This window comes from Schistocerca americana, chromosome 3 (assembly GCF_021461395.2).
Source record: "Schistocerca americana isolate TAMUIC-IGC-003095 chromosome 3, iqSchAmer2.1, whole genome shotgun sequence".
Taxonomy (NCBI): Eukaryota; Metazoa; Arthropoda; class Insecta; order Orthoptera; family Acrididae; genus Schistocerca; species Schistocerca americana.
The window spans coordinates 933,198,022-933,220,299 of NC_060121.1; the positions used below are offsets into that span (position 1 = coordinate 933,198,022).

Sequence of the window (22,278 nt, forward strand, 5' to 3'; positions counted from 1 at the left end):
CAACTTGGTGGAGATAAAATTTCTGGTGATTGGTGAAAATTTATAATTGACAGCTGTGATTGGTGATCCAATGTGCTGGAATTGTGCTGTTTAATTTCTTTCCTAAACTGAAGATTTGTTTCAATCCTGACCTCTCGTAGAACTTGACATCTTTCTGTCTTACCTATCCTAAAAAAGGTGCTGCTCCAACAGCTGTAACCACTGGTATTTTACCATTCATGGCAGTGCCTCCCCCCCTTAAATTTCCTGCTATTACCCCAGCCAGTTTCCCCTTCCCTTTCCTGTTGAGATGTAGGCCGTGCCTGGTATAGTCCCACCTACTGAGAGAATCAACAGGAACCACACCAATATGAGCCCCCGCACCCGACCCAAGCAGCCGTTCCAACTCCAAATTAACTCTCCCAACAGAAGAGTTCAAATGAGGCCGGTCATGGCGTCTCAGGACAGATACAAATTCAACATTGGTGTGTCTCGATGCTGACGCAATCTTTACTAGGTCACACTCTATACTGTACCCAGGATCTCTGTCGATGCTGTTCCCTGGCCCTCCCACAATAACCACGGTGTCTTCCCTGGTAAATCCTTTACAGAGTGAACCTAAATCCTCTGTCACCTGATCCAGACTAGCACTTGGTTTGAAAAAATTTGTGACCTGGTATTCTGGTCCTAATTCCTCCTGCAGAAGTTGGCCTACACCTCTGGCATGAGAACTGCCTAACAACACAACTTTCTTCCTTTTCGATGACTTTCCTACATTCTTTTTCAATTTCCTATTGAAAGCTTGTTGTGTCCTGTCTACACCTACCTCTGCTTGAGGCTCATCAGTTTCTAACTGAAGCAACAGGTCAAACTTATTTTTGACATTCACCACAAAACTGTCAGACTTAGTTCTAGGCCTGTTCCTTCTGTTACCTGTTGCCACTTCCCACCTCTCTTTGCCCTTCTCCCTCCTTAACCTGTCCAGATCTTCCCTAGCCTGATCTAGCTCAGCCTGAAGGGCAGCAATTTTCCCCTCCTGTTCCACTATCTTCCTATCTCTGGAGTATGAGTGGAGTATGAGGCACATCAGCTCTTTGACATATTAAAATTCATAACCGTTCCTTGAAGCAGATCTGCTGAAGATATTTTTGAAGTCTGGACTCATGATGAAGATGAACTTCCCCACTTCCTGCAACAGCTCAAGTTCTTAACACAATTGAAACTCATCAGGTACTTTTCCAAATCCAAAGCAACTTTTCTTTTGTGCTGATTCCATCATAACAAAGATCACTTGCAAAACTTAGTTCATATAAAATTAATCAATATAAAACAATACTTACCTTCTGACAGCACCAGCTGTTCCACAGCAAATGCTCCCATCCTCACAGTCTTGGAATCCATGGCTAACATTTTGCCCCATCGCTGAACCCCTCAACACTTACACCAAGAACATCTCCCAGGTTTTCCTCTCCCAGAATAACCCCATAGATCTCATTCAGAAACAAATCTCCCATGCTATATCCACCTCTCACCCTCCAACTATTACAGCTTCCACATCCAAAAAACCCAGATGCATCCTCCTTGTTACACACTATAGCCCATAACTCAGATGCTGCAATAAATTACTCCACTGTGGATATTAATTTTTCAAATGAAGTTATGAAATGAGATACTCTGTTCCTGATATCCTCCCCATGATCCTCTTAACCTCCATAGCATCCTAGTCTAAACCATGTGACATTCTCAAGCCACAAGGTTCCTACCCTTGCAGTTGTTCCTACTGTAACACTTACCACATGCACCCACCAGTTACTCCATTCCCATTACTGGTAAATGCTATGATATTAAAGACAGAGCAACTTGAAAAACCAATCGTTTTATTTTATCAACCAACTTGTGTCCACTGTGTAGCATTTCATACAGGAATGATGCTAGACTGGGAGAGGGCATACATGGATATTGAAGAATTGTCCACCTTTGTTGGGGACACATAGTACCTAATTGCTGAAAATGCTGCTCACCATGACTCAAGAGACCTGACTGCCTGATGCACCACACAGGCGTATTTGGGTTCTTCCACCCTGTATAGGTTTCATGAAATCTGGATATGGGAACTTGCACTCCAGCACACCCTCAAGTCCCCAAACCCTCATAGACTCAGCCTCTGTTGACCCATTCCTCCTCCCCTTTATTCATAACTATCACAATTTTTCATTTTGTACGTCTCATTATAATCCTTAATACTTTCACATTTTAATTATCATTCCCCTCCTTCTCATTTCAACCCCTTCCACCCATTTCTTAATTTGATTATTCATTTTTCTTCCTCTAACAAATCTTTACCTTTCACTTTGCCTCATCATCATCATCATCATCATCATCATCTATGGACATCTACCAGTGTACCATTTTTGACTTCCGATTGTCTCTAGTGCGTCTCTCCCTTCATGTTTGTCTCCTTTATCCTCACACCAGATGGGTCCCTTTCATACTGAGGTGGGAGTGAGCTGCTTTTACATTTTAAGAATCCCCAGACTATCCACATATCCTCCTTGAGGAAGGAACTAACAGTTCTGAAAACTACGATATTGTATGTACTTTTACATGTATCTATTCGTAGTACGAAATATTTCTTCTCCTGAATGTAAATACTGGTCAGCAATTCCATCCTGTATTTTGTTTTTAAGAAGAAAAAAAACCTCAGGATTGAATGGTGACTGAAACACAGACCTCTGGATTTGCAATCTGAGACTTTCCGCTGAACCACAGTAACACTCATTATGATCACAAAGTTACAATCTTTTACAATAAAATTATTGCAAGATAGGTATTCTATTTATGAAATAAAAAGAAAAATAATGTCTCAGTTAAACATACAGTAGGATAAGTATTTTACGAAGGATTCATATTTTACTAATTTATGAAATTAAAAAAAAGATTGTGCACCAGATAACAATATTTAACTCTCACCTGAAATACTACAAAACCAAAGAACTTGTTTCATGGCATAGTGACATTCAATTAAGGAAGAAATAAAGTCTTCGGTTTCCTGATGATATTCTTTCTGTCAGAGATGACAAAGGCCTCAAAAGAACAGTTGAATGGAATGGATATTGTCTTGAAAAGAGGTTATACGATGAAATTCAACAAAAGTAAAACCAGCATAATGGAATGTAGAAATTCAATCAGGCAATGCTTACAGAAGTTAGATTAGGAAATGAGATGCTAATAGCAGTCAATGAGTTTTACTATTTGGACAGTAAAATAACTGACAATGGCCAAAGTAGAGAAGAAATAAAATGCAGACTGGCAATAGCAAGGGAAACATTAAAGAAAAAGAGGAATTTGTTAACATATAATACAAATTTAAACATAACGAATTATTTAGGAATAAAGGAGACAACTCACCGAAAGGCAGAAGCACTGAGCCATCGATAGGCACACAAACAAAAGGTATGGAGCTCGCTAGCTTTGAGAATTCATGGCCTTTTTTATAGCAGTAGGAAAAACATACACACACTCACTCACATGTACATGCCTATCTCCCTACATTGTGCTCAGTCTACTGTCAGCTCTTCACTTGACCACGGTGAATGTACTGGGGTACAAAAACACACACACACACACACACACACACACACACACACACACACACACACACAATTGGGTGGGAGCTCGCAAGTTACCTGCTCCTCCCCCACCCCTCCCCCCAACAATGTGTGTGTGTGTGTGTGTGTGTGTGTGTGTGTGTGTGTGTGTGTTTTTCCTATGGCTACAAGAAGTAAGTGCATTCGGAAATCTAGCCAAGCTACACACCTTTTATTTGTGTGCCTAACGGTGATCCAGCGCTTCACCCTTATAGTGAGTCATCTCCTTTATTCCTAAATAATTTGTAATTTTCAACCAGAACTTTCAGTACAAATTTAAACATTACGAAGTCTTTTTTGGAGGTGTTTATATGGAGTGTAACATTGTACAGAGGTAAAATGTGGGCAATAAACAGTTCAGGCAAGAGAATAGAAGCTTTTGAAATATGGTGCTACATAAGAATGTTGAAAATTAGATGGGTGGATCAAATAATTAATGAGGAGGTATTGAACAGAACTGGGAAAAAAATAAATCTATGGCACAACTTGACTAAAAGAAGGGATTAGTTTTGGGTACAACCTGAGACATCTGGGGATCATTAGTTTTGTAGGGATTAGATTAGAAAATAAGAAGAGTGTGAAGGCGAAACCTGTAGAGGGAGACCAATGCCTGAATACAACACGCAGATGCAAATTGATTTAAGTCGCAGTAGTTAAGCACTTATGAAGAGGTTTAAGAGTCTTACAAAGGACAGACTAGCACGAAGAGCTGCATCAAACCAATCTTCAAACTGAAGACCACAACAGCAGCATACTGAGTGTGAAACAAATAAAGCAAACAATTAAAAATAAATAAAATAAAAAAGAGAAGGAAGAAAAGTGACAAGAGACAATTACCATATATCGATAGGCAGCCACACAAGTTCAGACAGTGTGGTACTGTTCCACTGCTGGCAAAATGCAGAGTTGAACAAAGGTTTCGACTGGTTACTGTTTCTCACTTAATGAGGCCAACTGTTGGTTTAAAGTCTGTATGTATTTATTCATTCACTAGTGTTCTGCCCTGGCTTTGCGTGGGTAGCACTAAATATCTACAGCCTGATGACGTGTGTTACGTAACAGTAATAAATTATATTCACGGGCCTTTCTCATCTACATCATGCTTCGCAAGCCATCTAATGGTGTGTGGTGGACGGTACTTCTGACACCACTAACTGATCCCCACCTTCCCTGTTCCACTTGCAAATGGCATGTTGGAGAAGATCATCAGTAAGCATCTGTATTAGCTCTAATTTCTCATTGGGGTCATTTTGCAAGATGTATGTGGAAGGAAGTAATAAGTTGTCTGACTCTCTTGAAATTTCGATAGAAACCTCTCCTTGATGCACAATGTCTCTCTTGTAACATTTGCCACTGGAGTTTGTTGAGCATACTGATTAAACACTCCTGTGAAAAAACACACCACTCTCCATGAATCTTCTCTCTCTCTTCTATCAGTCCTACTGGGTAATGATCCGAGACAGATGAACAATATTCAAAAATTGGTCAGAGAAGCTTCTTTTATGACATTTCCTACAACGATGAGTTACATTTCCTTAAAATTATTCCTATGAATCTCAGTCTTGCATCTCCTTTTTCAACTATTTGCTTTATGTGGTCATCTCACTTAAGGTCACTCTGGACAGCTACTTCTAGGTATTTTTTTGGTAAATACTGTTTCCAGCAATTTGTCATCAATAGTGTAACTGTGGAGCAGTAGATTTCTCTTCCTATGCACATGCAATATGTTAGATTTATTTATGTTCAGGATCAACTGCCAGAGACTGCGCCATTCATCAATCCTCTGCAGGTCATTCTGCAAATCAGTGCTGTCTTCTGGCATTGCTACTTTCTGACAGACAACCGCATCAGCTGCAAAGAGTCTTAAAGAGCTTCTGATGCTTTCTATTATATCATTTATATACATTGTAAACAATAACAGCCCTATCACACTCCCCAAATTACATTTACATCTGTTGATGTTGTTTCGTTAAGAGCAACATGTTGAGTTCTGTCTGTAAGAAAGTCTCGAATTAAGTGAAAAACTGACCAGGATGGAGGCATGCCTTGACAATATAATTAGCTTTATCTGTAGGAATCAAGTAGAGTGTGATACCATAAAATGAGGACTATCTGACCATGATGGCATATGGCTCAAAATTGGAAATCTGACTCTTGATGATACCCGGATGCTAACTACATATAGAGCTCTCAAGGAAGAGAACAATGAAGTAATGAGAAATGAACTGAGTAGAATAGAAGGGGCTAGAATACTAACCACCAACAAAGATATAAATGAGAACTTTTCTGCATTCATACATAATATATAAAATACATTAGACAATAACTGTTCTCTTATCACTAAGAGAGGTAACCCTAGCAATATGCATAAACCACAACACACAAAAAAGTGGCACACCCCACACCTCAATAAAATCAGAATTCTTCTACTCACACTGAAGGACAAAATTGAAGGCAGTCAAGAAAACAAGAATAGGTATATAAACTTACGAAAAATATACAAATCTGAAATTAATATAGCAAAAATGAAAGCAAATGAAGAGTGTATTTTAAATTCTAAAAACAAATGTAAAGCTGCCTGGAACATAGTTATAAGTGAGATAAACATGGGAAAGGAAGAAATCAGTGCCCTAATGAAAATTAATTACACAGACGAGATAAAAAACACTTCATATAAGAATTTAATAACAAATTCCAGTGAAATTAGCTCTAAACAAGAATTTGAGATTTCCATGTACGTGTCACATATCACACGGTAAATGTATTGAAAATAAGATAATACTTTGCAAAAAAAATTGGTTGTTTTTGGGAGTAAAAAAATATTACAATTTGAAAGAATCCACCAGCTTTGTCACAAAACTGAAGTAGTTTAGTGATAAATAAAGTGGCTCACCCACGGCAAAAAAATTTCAATGTAAGGAAAAGGCAGTTGAGCAAAAAACTAAAACATCGAAGAAATACTTATTTCAATGGATATGTTAGAATTTATAAAATGACTAGCTTTTTACCTGTGGATTCACCCCCGTATGTGTTGTGATATACACTTACTACCCAACCAGTAATGAAAATAAGATTATACGTTCCAAATTCAAATGACAAACTTTTTACAAGTGTTTGTCACTTCAAATTGAAGTTGACAGAGTTTTATTCACATATAACCTGGCAACAAAAACACTCACCTAATTTTGTGATGTAGTCCTTCACATTGATTTAGGGGAAGGGAAGGGGGTCTGTCTGCATTTTGGTGCCTAGAGAAGTCTTATGAGCAAGTTTCTCTAAATAATATAGGTGACACCAGGCTTGTAATTAAACTTTGATGTTTATTGCACTTTACTTCTTTGCTCAAAAGTTTGAGATAAAATTGTGGCTTCTACCGATGTGGAGCCCAAGCAAATTTGGATATGTGTACAATAAACATGGTTGCCTTTGTAGCTCCAGCTTTTCTATTTTATAACCTATTATTAGATTTGTTAAATAGGTTAATTTATAATAAAAAAATTGAGGTTTTATTACTTTCCACATATTATTTGATTACAGATGCATTTGTAGAATGGTGCATTGTTTACTTTATTTCGACAGCAAGCGAGTCACATACACTATTGATTTGTATAAGTCGTTGAACAATATAAGAAATAAAGGGTTACTTAACTTGTTGATTATAGTAAGGTTTTTTGCTCTCAACAATTACAGGGTTTTCTGATCTAAAAGTACAACCAAATTATGAAATTAGTTTTTAACATAAGAATTTGAGATCAAAGGAAATGTGCAGTTTTTGAACTTTTGCTATTGCAACTAAACGTACTACTGAGTTTTCTGCTATTGGTACTTTTGTATTGGACAATTTGGTTTAGAGAAAGAAATCATATATTACGTATTTCAAAAATATGCAAAATCTGGCATCATGACAGTTCTTATTGAGCAATATTGAACATTTCATAATGTCCAATACATCACATATATAACACATATGTATTTATGATTCTCACGACCTGGTATACAGACCGAACATCACAAATAAGAAACAAACTGGACTTCATGCTTTTAAAGTATCCCAAGTCAGCTAAATAAATGAAAGAAATACCAACAGGTCGTAGTAGGGGTATCCTACTCCCACAGTACTTTTGTACCAAAAATGAATCATGTAAGTTGTATCAGACGAAAATACTCTCCTTCGGCACAACGGCGTGTTCTTCGGTTTGCTTCAGGAGGAGACCGAGTAGATAGTATAACATGAAAAATATTAGTTCACCTTATTATAACATAGGTAAGAAGAATTACTTAACTTTGCACAACTCATTTCCACAGGAATATCATAAGTACTTCCAACTGTCGATGAACAATGACATATGACTTGATACAGACAAAATATAAGTCTCTCATTCAGATTATATCTAACAATAACTTTCACATAGTGCTCTGCCTAATACAGTGACCAAATAGCTGTCTTATTAGAAGACAGCATTGTCATCTTACTCGATGATCGCAAACTGAGCTGAATGCTACTACACTCAGCCATTAGTAAAAGATCCGTTGAAGCATAGCGAAACGTTTCTCAGCGTGGCTACACTGGTGGTGCTCATTCATCGATGCTGCTTGCAGTGACTATCTGTTCTTGCAGTTATATTGAGAGGTACCAACCTCACTTTGACACCTCGCTCTTCAGATGACATCACAATGTATATACCAAATTTGACTGAAACTGCTCCAGGTCTACCTGAGATTTTATATCACCTCTGCCCTCAGCCGTAGGGGTGGGTTTCCAGATTGCAAGTGATAACCCCCACACTTATAAAACATAGATGGTTTTTAGCAACACCGTTCTTTGTCCAGATAGTAAATGATATGTGTATCAAGTTTAGTTGAAAGCTGTTCATTGGTTTAGGAGGAAATGAGGAACATACCTACATAAATTTTTGTAATATACAAGAGGTTATAATGGTACAGCTCCACCTAGATTCATATGAAATGTCTGATACCACCCATTTTTTTATGCATCCGGGTGGTTTTCAGACGATTCAGTGCTTGCTGGAGACTTTCGTATGAGTTTTGGATGCTTTATTCAGTTCAATTTGCCAAAATACAGTTTATTATTTGTAAACACATATTTAATATTCTGAAAGGATGTATATTATTGTAATTGTCTATGGATTGTTGTTGTTAACAAAATTATGTACAGGTTCCAAATCAAAAAACTAGTTGAGAAGTTGAAGTAATAGTATTTAGTAACAAATGTTAAGAGGCTGTGGAAATTTTGTCATAAGTGGCTGGCACCTCTAATTACCTTAACTGCAGATGATTGGTGGGTTGACACAGAGAACCTCATTATCTTGAGAAACGGCTTAAAAATTATTACTAAGTGATGTATTTTCATTTTTTATCTATTTTTATGTCCTCCTCTGTAATTAATATCCTTTGCAATTACATTTCTAATTAACTCTCCAATTGTTTACATCACACAACTTTCCTATTGTCAGAATTTGAGGCCTTACAAAATTATTACAGATGTAGTCAGATAAAGCACAAGATTTGTACTGTCATTGAATGTTAGTAACCAAATCCAAACTGTAATTAATTATGTAGCTAACATAATACAAGAGACATTATTGTAATTAAAGTTCAGATCAATTTTCATATTCAAAACTAATGATAATACTATAAAAAATATGTCAATTAATATTGTATTTTATAACTTATTTGGCTGTAACATCAGTTTCTTTATGTTTTGTAAATTTTAACTGTAACATCAAAATTGTACAAAATTAATAATGGGTTATTTTGAAATTTATTGTTAAAATTCTACATAAAGCAAAGCACCGATGCTGCAAGTGTCAGTCAGTTAGTTGTTGTTTTGTCAGTCAGTCAAAGAGATCTGTGAAGTATGTCAGTCAGTGTTTTGTTAACATGACGAGTATACAGTTCAGTTGTCAATAAATTTTGTGAAGTTGGAAACTGTTATATTCTTTCATCAAATGAACTCCAGGCAAAGTTAAGTTAATTTAGGTAACATTCAAGAATAAAGCATCGTTACAGGTGTACCTATGAATCAAATGAGTTACCACAGGCTCATCCCTCAGCAGGTAATTTATGCACATTCATCTACATCTACATCTACATAGATACTCCACCAGCCACCACATGGTACATGACGGAGGGTATCCTATACAACTACTAGTTATTTCCTTTCTTGTTAAACTTGCAGATACAGCAAGGGAAAAATAACTGTGTATATGCCTCCGTACGAGCCCCAATTTCTCATATCTTATGTTCATGGTCCTAATGCGCGCAGTATGTTGACGGCAGTAGAGCTGTTTGGCAATCAGCTTTAAATGCCGGTTCTCTAAATTTTCTCAGTTGTGTTACTCGAAATAAACGTTGCGGGATTCCGATTTGAGTTTCTGAAGCATCTCCGTAAAACTGGTAACAAATCTAGCAGCACGCATCTGAATTGCTTCAACGTCTTCCTTCAGTCCGACCCAGTACAGATACCACACACCTGAGCAGTGCTAAGAACAGGTCGCATCAGCATCCTATAAGCAGTCTCCTTTAAAGGTAAACCATTCTGTCCTAAAATTCTCCCAATAAACAGAAGTTGACCATTCACCTTCCTTACCACAGTTCTCACATGCACGTTCCATCTCGTATCGCTTTGCAATGTTACACTCAGGTATTTAAACGACTTAACTGTATCGGAACATTACAGGTGTGATCTTCCTACTTATCTGCATCGACTTCCATTTTTCCAAATTTAGGGCTAGCTGCCACTCATCACACCAACTGGAAATTTTGTCACATTTCTGTGAACTTATTCCATATGCTTGTAACTTTGTTAACAGCCTGCTATGGGCCACAGTGTCAAATGCTTTCCAGAAATCTAGAAATATGGAATCTGCCTGTTGCCCTTCATCCATAGTTCACAGTATATCATGTAAGAAAAGGGCAAGCTGAGTTTCGCATGTAGGAGTTGTGATGCAATCTGCCAAGCACAGCTGTCATGCAAGAACTCAAATTGAATAGGTATTACACTCCTTTGTCATCCTGTTTTCTTCCCAACCCCTACCCCTATGTAAGGTAGGTGATCTATCAAATGGTTTAGGAGGAGATGTGGGTACATACATACATTTTTATTATAATATGTAAAGATACTTAAGTGGTTGTCAAGGCAGCAAAATATTTGCCAATTAGCAGGATAATTTTAACCATAAAAATAAGGCAACAGTCATGTGATCAGTCATTAAATCTTAACCAACTGTAACCAAGAAATTACAAAAGTCAACATTGAAGGAAACACTGCTGGAAGCCCGACTCAAATACCAGAGTGCTTCGATGAATTCTTTATAAATGTAACAAAATCTTATTATGAAAAGGATAGATTGCTATTCAGCATAAAGATGACACACAGAATTGCAAACAGACATCGCCAAGCATCGTGCCTGTCTGCAACTCAATTTGTCATCTTTAAAGTGAATAGCAATCTATCCTTTTCATATTATTGTTAATACTCTGACCTAGATTTTCCATTGTTTAACATAATCTTATGTCAGTGTAGCACATTATCATAACAAAGTAAATCTCTTTGGTCTTACTGAGAATTCTGAACACTACAAAATTGACTCAAGTTTCCATGAAGGGTGCAGAAAATGTAACCTTAGCATTAAAAAACAAAATTTTGGCTGGCTGGTATTAAATACCCACTGAAATCGTTAAAGAAAGACACTACATAATTGTACACCCTCTAACTCAAGTAATTAATCAATATTTTGAAGATAGCTGATTTCCACAGATACTGCAGTTTGCTGAATTTAAGACACTTTTCAAAAAGAGGTCAAAAGGGGTCATAGAAAATTATCATCCTATGTCAATTCTCCCAGTGATATCTAAAGCATTTGAGTAACAAGCTGTTACCCACATCCAAAATTTTATTGCAAAATATTCCATTATAGTAAACAATCAGTTTAATTTTTAACACGGGAAAAACACCATAGATGCAATAAACAGTTTTGATGAGAAAATAAGCAGTTTGTTAGACAAGAGCAATTAAGTAAATTGTTACTTATTAGTCTCATAACATACGTAGGAACTTCAGAAAGTATGTTACACATGTCATCCCTTTCTAAGACCACTGTGTTATAATAGCTGTGCATTGCAAGAAGAGAGAACATGTTTTGCATTTCCTGCAGAGTTCTATAGCCGTACAAAGAACAGGTTCAAAACAGAGTGCAATTGAAACTGCATATCAACTGGAAACTTACTGCACTGTTGAAGTACATGGAACAGTGTGATTCTTGTGAGCAAAAGTCTAAATCACACACAGAGTCATCATGAAACTCTGCCACTACGTGAACCAATAGTGAAATGATGCCAACAATTTGACCAAGGCTGCACACATGTGGGTGATGTTGACCAGCAAAGAAGGCCATCAACATCGACCACAGACAATAATGTCCAAGCAATTGAGGAACTTATGCTTAGCAATTTATACATCCACACAGAGGCTCTTGAATGGCTCCATGACCAAGGAGCAGACTTTTATTATTGAGGAACTTAACGATTGGAAGAATGTTACTGCAATTATTTACGAAGTCCTGGTGATTGTGTTGATCAATAATGTAATGAATCTGTGTCACTTTGAAGTGTAGTGCAGCATGCAATAAAAGTTACTTGGCCTGCAACAATAATGTGAAACTTACTTTTTGATATCCCTTCATAAATAATTCTGGTATAGAACACATATCAAAAAATTTGCAGTAATAAAACTTCACGATAAACATAGAGCAGCTAATGCAAGTAGCAGTACCTAATATAACAAAACTGTAGTATTATTAGCTACTGTTCCTTGAATTATGTACAAAGGACATCTAAAAATATTACTATAGTAGGTCAAGAAACTTTCATCGAATGCTGCATTACACTTCGTGTATTATTTCGGAAACTAAATATCCTGTTTTCCTACCTACACATTTACAGAACTGTAATATTCTTGCATACCAGACAAAAATTATTTGAGGGGAATCATTTTATTCAAACACACAACATGAGAAACAAAGAGAATTTCATGCTTCCCACACTCCAATTGAAGTTACACTGATGAGCCAAAATACTATGATCACCTGGTTAATAGCTTGTTTGTCCATCTTTAGAATGAAATACAGCACTGATTCTCTGTATAAGGGATCCGACAGTTTGTTGATAGGTTTGTGGAGGTATGTGGCATTAGATGTCTGCGCACAGGCCATGCAGTTTGTGTAAATAATAGGCCACTGATTTGTGTACACTGTGATCGCACCCGATAGCGACCCAAAAGGATTCCATACAATTTATATCAAGCAAATTTGGTCATTCAAACATGAACATGAGTTCACTACAATGCTTCTCAAACCACTGTAGCACGGTTCTGGCTCCAAGACATGGACAATTCTCCTACTGAATGATGACATTGCTGTCAAGGAAGACACCAAGTGTGAAGGGATGCAGGTGGTTCACAGCTGTCAGCGTGTCTTCAATTGCTACCACAGGTCCCGTGCCAGGTCTCGTGCAAGTGCAGGAAAATGTCTCCCACAGTATAACACTGCTCTTGCCAGTCTACATTGGTGATGTGCTGCAGTTTTTGAGACACCATTCAATTCAATGACGGTGTTTGTAGAGACAACCACTGACCTACTGTAGCAAAACTGTGATTCTCCCAAGGAGCCGACATGTTTCCATTGATCAACAGCCGAATGCTGATGGTCCCATGCCCATTACAACCATAATTGACAATGTTATTGGGTCAACAGGTGAACATGTGGTCTGCTGCAGAGCCCCATATTCAACACTGTACGATGAACGATGTGCTCCAAAACACTTGTGTGTGCACCAGCATTGTGCTCTTTTGGCAGAGATGCCACGTATCACCATTTATCCGATTTTACAGAGCAGATAAACCTCTGAACCCCACGTCCTAGGAAGAGTAATTCATGTCCAACCACTTAGTGCCTAGTGGTAGTTTCACTGCCCTTCTATCTCTTTCTGTACATGCTCATGACAGTAGCACGTGAACATTTGATAAGCTTCGCAGTTTTTGAGATACTCATTCACAGACTTTGTGTAATAATAATCTGCCCTTTGCCAAAGTCACTTATCTTAATGGATTTCCTAATTTACAGACCATATCTCCACTAGGGTGATCCACTGTCCATGTCTGCTCCACATGCATACTTTTGTTACCACATTACATGTCCACAACACCACCAAGCAGCATCCATCATGGTGGGCAGTGGTCATAATGTTTTGGCTGATCAGTGTACATGCACAAATTACAGGCTATACCAAGATGAAAATATATAATAAATAAACAGGCAAAAACATATTTAATGTGAAGTCATGCAATCTAAAAAACAAGGCTGCCACAGATTTTTCAAGTCCTTCTACCAAATAGTAACATTTTGTGCCACAGAATCTGGAGCAGCCTTATTTTTAGACTTTCTGGCATCGTGTTAAGTATGTTTTTGCTGTTACTTTATTGCACATTTCCATCCCTATATATCATGGAATCTATGCATATACTCATAATTTCAATCGGTATGTCTGAAGCATAAAATTCTCTTTGTTTCTCAGGTTGTATGTGTGGTTAAAATGATTTTCCTCAAATAATTTTTGTCTGCTGTGAAATAATATTGTAATTTTGTGAATGCCTACATGGGGTAGAGCTAGGATGGGTAGTTTCTGAAGTAATGTGTGACAAGTTTCTTTTTATATACAGAACACATGTATCTGACAATTTTCTTCTGCTGTTTCAGCATTTGAGATACCTTATGTGAACTAATACAATCTTCTGTGACCTTGAAAAGGCTTTTAATTCTGTAAACTGTGCATTGCTTGTTTACAAACTTGGCAAGTATGACATTAGGGGCAGTGCCAAGTATGGCATTACAGGCCATGCCCTAGAAGGGCTTAAATCTTACTTATGGAATAGAAAAGAAGGAGTTATCATTACTTTAAATGGGGCAAATTATTATTGTGACTGGAAAATATCACCTGAGGATGTGCCTCAAGGCTTCATACTACGTCCAGTCCTATTCCTATTCTAAGTGAATTATTTGCCATTAAATACCAGCTCCCCATCAATTCTGTTTGCAGATGATGCTTCTATATTAGTTGAAAATCAAGAATCAGAAAAAATTCCTGAAACACTGATCAATATCCTTAGTTTAGAAATTTGGTGTCAGCTAAATGAATTGAATCTAAATATACCTAAGACTCACATAATGCAGTCCAAAACCAGTCAGAACGTAAGTAGATTAAGATTATCACAGCAACAAAGGTAGAGAAAAAGCTAACTCAATCACATTTTTATGATTAAATTTTAATAAAAATTTGACCTGACAGGCACACATTGAGTACCTATACTCAAGTTGGTGAAAGAAAATGCCCGACACTACCAGGGGGCTTGCTGCAGCTGCTTCATGGGCTTATCTGAACCAATCATGTATTGTGATTTTGTATAAATCCCTATGTTAATGCTTCAGGGTTCCACTTGCAACTATTTGCTCTTTCCAGTTGAAAACTGGCAACAGCACTGCCAGCTGTCAGGGATCTCCTTTCACCATCTCTACCAAAGCTAATAAACTGGGGAACATTGCATCTGCAATGCAAATATTATCACTGCAACTGACATGGACACACAAAAGTAGCATATTGGGCATGGTATTGTTTTCTGGTGAAAACTCTGCTAACATAGTATGCATACTAGAGATACAGAAACAAATCATTTGAATACGTGCACTATACATTTGAAAGAACCATGTTGTTCATTGTTTTTAAAGGACAATCAAAAAGTTTCAGTTTGAGGGCGTTGCTGTAGCGTATATGCAGTGTAGCATGTCTTCTATGTGAATATATATGTGAGGGATAGTGTGGCATTCGAGTCTTTCCAATATCCAAGTGGTAAATGCAGAAACATGAACTGTGGCGAAACTATTACCAAATGCTCCAAACAAGGTAAACACGCTGTTATTCTTTTCTTGGCTGCTGAAGGACATATGCTGGTAGACATCGATAGGAGAATGAAGAATGTCTGTTGACAACCACCACTGTGGAATGGTGCACCAAGTTCGGTGCTGTTTGTGATTTGCCACAAGATGCTGGTCGATCTGGAAGGCAGTCTTCACTTGAGCACCTGCCCTATGGCCCTGATCTCTTCCCATATGATTATCGCACCTTGGTCCCTTAAAAAAGGTCTTGAGGGGTTGATGACTCCTGTCAGATGAGGATATATAGCTGGCAGTTGCAACGTCTTCACGAAGTAGGCCTCTACATTTTACCACATGGGTATCTTCAACCTGGTGTGTCAATGGGATGATTGCCTGAGTGTTCACAGTCATTTTCCCTGACTGGCATACCAATTCTGGACTGTACAGCTTTCAAAAGGAAACTTTTTGACCGGCTCTTATAGAAACTTACAAATTTTAAGTCTCTCACTAGTATATATTTATGATATAATCATTTTTTTGTATACCAAACAGGATTTATTTGAGGAAAATTATTTTGTTTATAGACACAACACAAGAAACAAAGAAAACTTATGCTTCCCACCCACTGTCTCAAACTGTATGCTAAAGTTCCTCAATAAGTGGAAATGAAAATTTATAATTAATTAAAAGTGAAATAGTTGATGCAGATGATGGTAGGTCCACTAAAAACAATGCTATAACAGGTGCTATACTGAAATGATATTACTCAGTGGACATATTCATGCAAGACGAACTAGTGATTTGAGCTGAATACAACTCGTTAATATCCCACTAGGTATATACAGCTGTTCATAAAAATATCATTTTACTCCTATATTATTATTTATTAATGTAAATGTTTTTGTATCTCTAAATTTTTGACGTCTCTTATACAAAGTCCTAGCAGAGAAAGGGATCCCTCTGTTTGTTGTCTGCCTGACCTCATGTTTGACCACAAACTTCAGAGAGGAAGCTTCTATATTAAACTTCAACATCTACATGGCAACACTGCAAATCACACTTAAGTGCTTGGCAGAGGGTTCATCGACCCACCTTCACTATAATTCTCCATCATTCCACTCTCAAAAAGTATATGGAAAAAATGAACACCTACATCTTTCCGTGCAAGCTCTGATTTCCCTTTACTTTATTATAATGATCGTTTCTCCCTACGTAGGTTGGCATCCTCAAAATACTTTTGTATTTGGAGGAGAAAGTTGGTGACTGAAATTTTGCGAGAAAGTCCTGCCACAAAGAGAAACACTTATGTTTGAATGATGCACACACCAAACCCTGTATCATGTGCGTTACACACTCTTAATGGACTCCTTTTAGCATCTTGTGGATGATCTCAGACTTTTCATTATTTAGGGACAATTGCCAATTTTCGCACCATACACATGTCTTTTCTAAATCATTTCGCAATTTGTTTTGGTCTTCTGATGACTTAACTAGACTTGGGACGAACTAATAACGACATAAAAAAACATTCTCTCATAGTGTTCTATGAAGGAGAACATTCAACAAAATAGATCAAGTAAGGCCAAACAGTAATAAAAGACAATCAGTTCGTAGAAACTTATCCGGTACAGTGTGCTAACAATGAACTATCACTATACAGCTTAATACTACTTGTGCTTGCACCAGGCAGGGCATTTATAATAAATTCAAAACACTTTATAACAAATTCATTTCCTACTGACAGCTTAATATTTACATAAATATATTCACACTTTTTTTAATAAAAAGTAGTTATCTGCATATGAACCAATAGAGGCCTATTTCAAATAGACTATTACTTGTCATGAAGCTTTACAATGAACGCTGTTACTTGTTATACAGCTATCAGAAATTTGCACTCTGTGAATACATATAACGGGAGTGCCTATTGAGATATGTTTCTAGTTTTCTTTGGAACTGATAGTGATTATTTATTTCACCTCATTCTAACAACATGTGGGCACCTCTCAAGTTGGGAACTGAGTGACTGCTCTGCCCACCCCCTTTCCAATTCCACCTTTTCTCAAACTATACCTTCCTCCTCCCTGATGTAGGAACTAGAATTGGCTGTTCTGACAGTTGGGTATTGTTTTCCCTGCTTTTAAATATGCCATCAGAGTACTTGTAATTTCATATCCCAAAAGCTTCTGAAAATCATCTGATTCAGGCCCACACAAATGCTTATTAATGAAGTACAATAATATGGGGTTATCAGAATAAATTTGGTCTGGGTTGAAGATTTCTTGTCAGAGAGGATGCAGCATGCTATCTGCTATGTAACATCACTGACAGATGTACTAGAAATTTCAGGTGTGCCCAAGGCAAGTGTGTTGGGAACCTTTCTGTCTATGATATACAGGGTGATTCAAAAAGAATACCACAACTTTAGGAATTTAAAACTCTGCAACGACAAAAGGCAGAGCTAAGCACTATCCGTCGGCGAATTAAGGGAGCTATAAAGTTTCATTTAGTTGTACATTTGTTCGCTTGAGGCGCTGTTGACTAGGCGTCAGAGTCAGTTGATGCTAAGATGGCGACCGCTCAACAGAAAGCTTTTTGTGTTATTGAGTACGGCAGAAGTGAATCGTCGACAGTTGTTCAGCGTGCATTTCGAACGAAGTATGGTGTTAAACCTCCTGATAGGTGGTGTATTAAACGTTGGTATAAACAGTTTACAGAGAATGGGTGTTTGTGCAAAGGGAAAAGTTCTGGACGGCCGAGAACGAGTGATGAAAATGTAGCACGCATCCAGCAAGCATTTGTTCGCAGCCCAGGAAAATCGACTCGCAGAGCTAGCAGAGAGCTGCAAATTCCACAATCAACTGTATGGAGGTTAGTTATGAAACCTGAACGTCAACTACCCGAGGCGATGGATCGGCCGCCAGGCAACCCGTGACAGAGCACTTCATCACTGGCCTCCAAGAAGCCCTGATCTTACCCCCTGCGATTTTTTCTTATGGGGGTATGTTAAGGATATGGTGTTTCGGCCACCTCTCCCAGCCACCATTGATGATTTGAAACGAGAAATAACAGCAGCTATCCAAACTGTTACGCCTGATATGCTACAGAGAGTGTGGAACGAGTTGGAGTATCGGGTTGATATTGCTCGAGTGTCTGGAGGGGGTCATATTGAACATCTCTGAACTTGTTTTTGAGTGAAAAAAAACCTTTTTAAATACTCTTTGTAATGATGCATAACAGAAGGTTATATTAAGTTTCTTTCATTAAATACACATTTTTAAAGTTGTGGTATTCTTTTTGAATCACCCTGTATATCTTGAATACAGTAAACTAAGAATTTTTGCACATGATAGAGCTATCTATAATGACCTAGGCCACTATAAATATCCAATGAAAGCTTGGTAAGATGTCAGAGTGGTGCAAAGATTGACGACTCATTTAAATGTTCAGAAAATTGCAGTTTTGCATGTCACAAAATGCAAAAATGTAATAAGACATTATAAGATATAACTACAGTATCAGTGAGTGACACTTGGAATCAGACATCTCACACAAATTACCTCGATGAAACTATTTTATTGTGTCATGTATATAATGATGGAAGAAGGAAGTAGTCATAACATTGTTATACACTATTTATAAATGGACTTACTTCATTGTAGACCCTTCTTTCCTCAGTAGCACCAAAAGTTTGTAGTCTCAAACTGAAAAACTGTCTGGTTATTTTAACTATGTTCAACAATTACGAACACATACAATGGATCTTCAGATTCACCAGTATTTGTTTTCCTCAACACGCTATTGAGCGATGACCAGTCTCTAACAATTAACCATAATTTCTGCCATATATCCAGCCATACACCAGCCACTTCTGCCTCTGGTGCAACACCTGCGAGCAGAGGGTAGTCTGCTCCAGTGTTCCAAGCGCACCTCCACCAGACAGTATGCGGTTAGCATTGTAAGTACACCACATGTTTTGGAAACATTACTGTTGACAGACAATAACACATGCTTTGACATGCTGACCTCTATCAGAAGCCAACCTCATCCACATGCATCATGTGCACCAGTACGAGTGGCACTGCAATCAGAGACCATGCTGCATCCACAAGTCACATGTTCACCCAACAAAGTATGATATCCATCTGCCCACAGCCTACTTAAGCTGCAGCTCGATCACTATCAAGCAGCATACATTTATGCTCTGGGCTTCTTGCCAGCCATGAGCTTGGAACCTTTGCCTACTCCGGCACTGGCCTTCCCTGGACTCAGCATCTCAGTAGCCTTCTGTGGAAGATACGCAACAGCATCCACACCAGTATGCCAGCCATTGCTCTTGGATTCTTTGCCTCTTCTGATGCTGGCCATCTCCAGATTCAGTATTATTTACGTGAACCTGTGCCTAGCACTTACCATCATGAACTATATCACAACAGAGTACTGTTATGATGTACATCACTACAGAGAACTGAAGACTCTTGGCTTCACTTCATGTTCATACTAGAGGATCTATTTCAGTTGTATCTGTTGGAAGCTACATAGTGTTTTATGCCATGTTAATAAAGTGTTGCTTATATGCTAACTGGAAACTTCACCATTCATTGTGTGGAGCCTACCACTCAGGAGAATCACTTGGCAATGAGGATAAAATCTGCATGCTGCAGCTACAGGAGCCACCTGAAATTCTGGTCATTCCCAGCCACTTCCCCCACCAGCTCTGACCGATACTGACCTGCCACATTGTGACTTCAGTGTGAACATGCAGCCATGGCCAGAATCCTCACTGGGGTGGCATAGCCAAGGACACATCATTGGTGACAAGGATACGGCAGCATTCCAGCTGCACTGGACCTCAGCTGCCGCCCAGTCAGTATCATCCTCTGGCTGCAAGCTTGACGTCGTTTCCACTGATACACATCTTTGCCTTGGAAATGCAGCCACAGCCAGACTCCCTCACAATGGTGGCATACAACATCAGTTGCCAACAAGGTTTACATCTACATTGCCCCCAGCCAAGTCTGACATTGCCCCTGCACTCCACTAATAAGATGCAGCCATGACCAGCCTTCATCACACACCACCAGGACGCATCTGCTGCTCAGTCACCACCCAGCCTAGGCTATGCATGATGCTGCTCACACAGCTCTGCAATTCTGCCACAAAGATGCAGCCATGGGTGGCCTTCCTTACACTGTTGGCATAATATATCTGATGTAGTCATGATGGCTACCAGAAAGGAACAGTGGTGACTGACACAGCTAATTTAAATGATAATTCCAAAGGGAAAACTGCAACAATTAGAGAAGCATTGAATATTCAACAGCCTGAACCATGCCACCAGTCTGTGTTCTGTCTGGCCTAATCAGGGTTCTTTTTTAATCGAAAAATGCAAGTACTCAATGTAAGGGAGACTACTTGTGGAACAACAGTTAATTTTATATGTGTAAAAAATATGAAAATTTCCCCCTCGTGATTCTTAAACACCAGATTCAGTGCAATACTGGTAGCAACACCAATATCTAACATTGTACCATACCTCATAATGTCGGAACAAACATATCAATACCAACAGTATCGCTGGTACTGTTTGTTTATGTTTTTTGGCTTTTCTTTGACACAAGGACTAATGGAGAATAAAAAGCAAAGTATGGAAGTTATGTAATGTTTGCCTGAGGAACTTGATTATAAAATCAAATGCAAATGTATGAGGTAAAGGACAATAATATCTGAACATACACAAAAATATAGGGATAAATGTATATTTCATGTTACACTTGTGACATAATTACATGCAAATCTATTATTGAAGAGAAAAGTCATGTCTACTTGAACCATTATTTTTCTTCCTAAATATGTTAATTTCTATACGTGTTTGCTAGAAAATAGTCTTTCTCTTGGGTGAGTGTGACTCTAGCTCGTGACAAAAGGCATCAGTGGGTTTGCTAAGTACAAATACATATCTTATGAATCAACAGTCTCCTCACATTTTGCAGCTTTTCCATTGTCCAAAAATCAAATGTTTATAAGATTATGAGTCCTTAAGTTACCCAGAACACAAAAGTTTCTTCAAAAATATAGTTTTATGAAGTTATTAATACCTTTTTTTCCCTTGTTTAGTGCATGTACATATGAACATTCACTACTTTTTCAAGGCAGTGGGATACATATTTAATACTACTGATAGGTGTTCGTATGTTGCTGAAATCTAATACATTCATTAAAGACCATTAACTCTATGTAGGTTTTGCTATTGTTCTTATTTTTCATGTATACTTCATAGATTCTAATTTTCAATTAACTAACAAAGAAAGATTATTGTTCCTCCCACACAACTCTCTGTGACACTATGAGCTGTGAGTCCATTATGCAACTGTATTCAAAAACAGATTGATTGAACAGTATGTGGCTAGCTGACAGATTGCTGTGTAGTGTTCAGGCCACGTAAGTGAGCATGCATTGGGCAGCATACCTGAGTTATTGCAGCAAGCTGCGAATGGATGTGGGTCCAGTCACAGCAGACTAGCAACTTGGAAAACTTCAAGATGATAGGAGACAAGGAGCCATCGTATGCTTAAGAATGTGAAGTAATACAGGCAAAATTGAACATGTTAAAACTGAAACTTAGAATATTCACTGAAAACACTAAAACTCCTTTCAGATATGCTACGGAAAATCCAAAGACACCACTGAACCCACATTAGTGA

The 22,278-nt window shown here is 38.0% G+C and overlaps 1 protein-coding gene across 2 annotated transcripts in view; it reads right to left on the reverse strand.

Moving 5' to 3' along the window:
• Positions 1 to 22,278, reverse strand: part of LOC124606267 (centrin-1-like) — a 136,471-nt gene that overhangs the window by 112,687 nt on the left and 1,506 nt on the right. The window contains exon 1 of one of the 2 annotated variants that reach the window (XM_047138247.1): positions 1,320 to 1,422. The exons of the other annotated variant lie outside the window; for it this stretch is intronic. The gene's annotated coding sequence lies outside the window, so the exon portion shown is untranslated. Of the gene's footprint in view, positions 1 to 1,319; positions 1,423 to 22,278 lie in introns of those variants that run through there. 2 annotated transcript variants of the gene reach the window in all.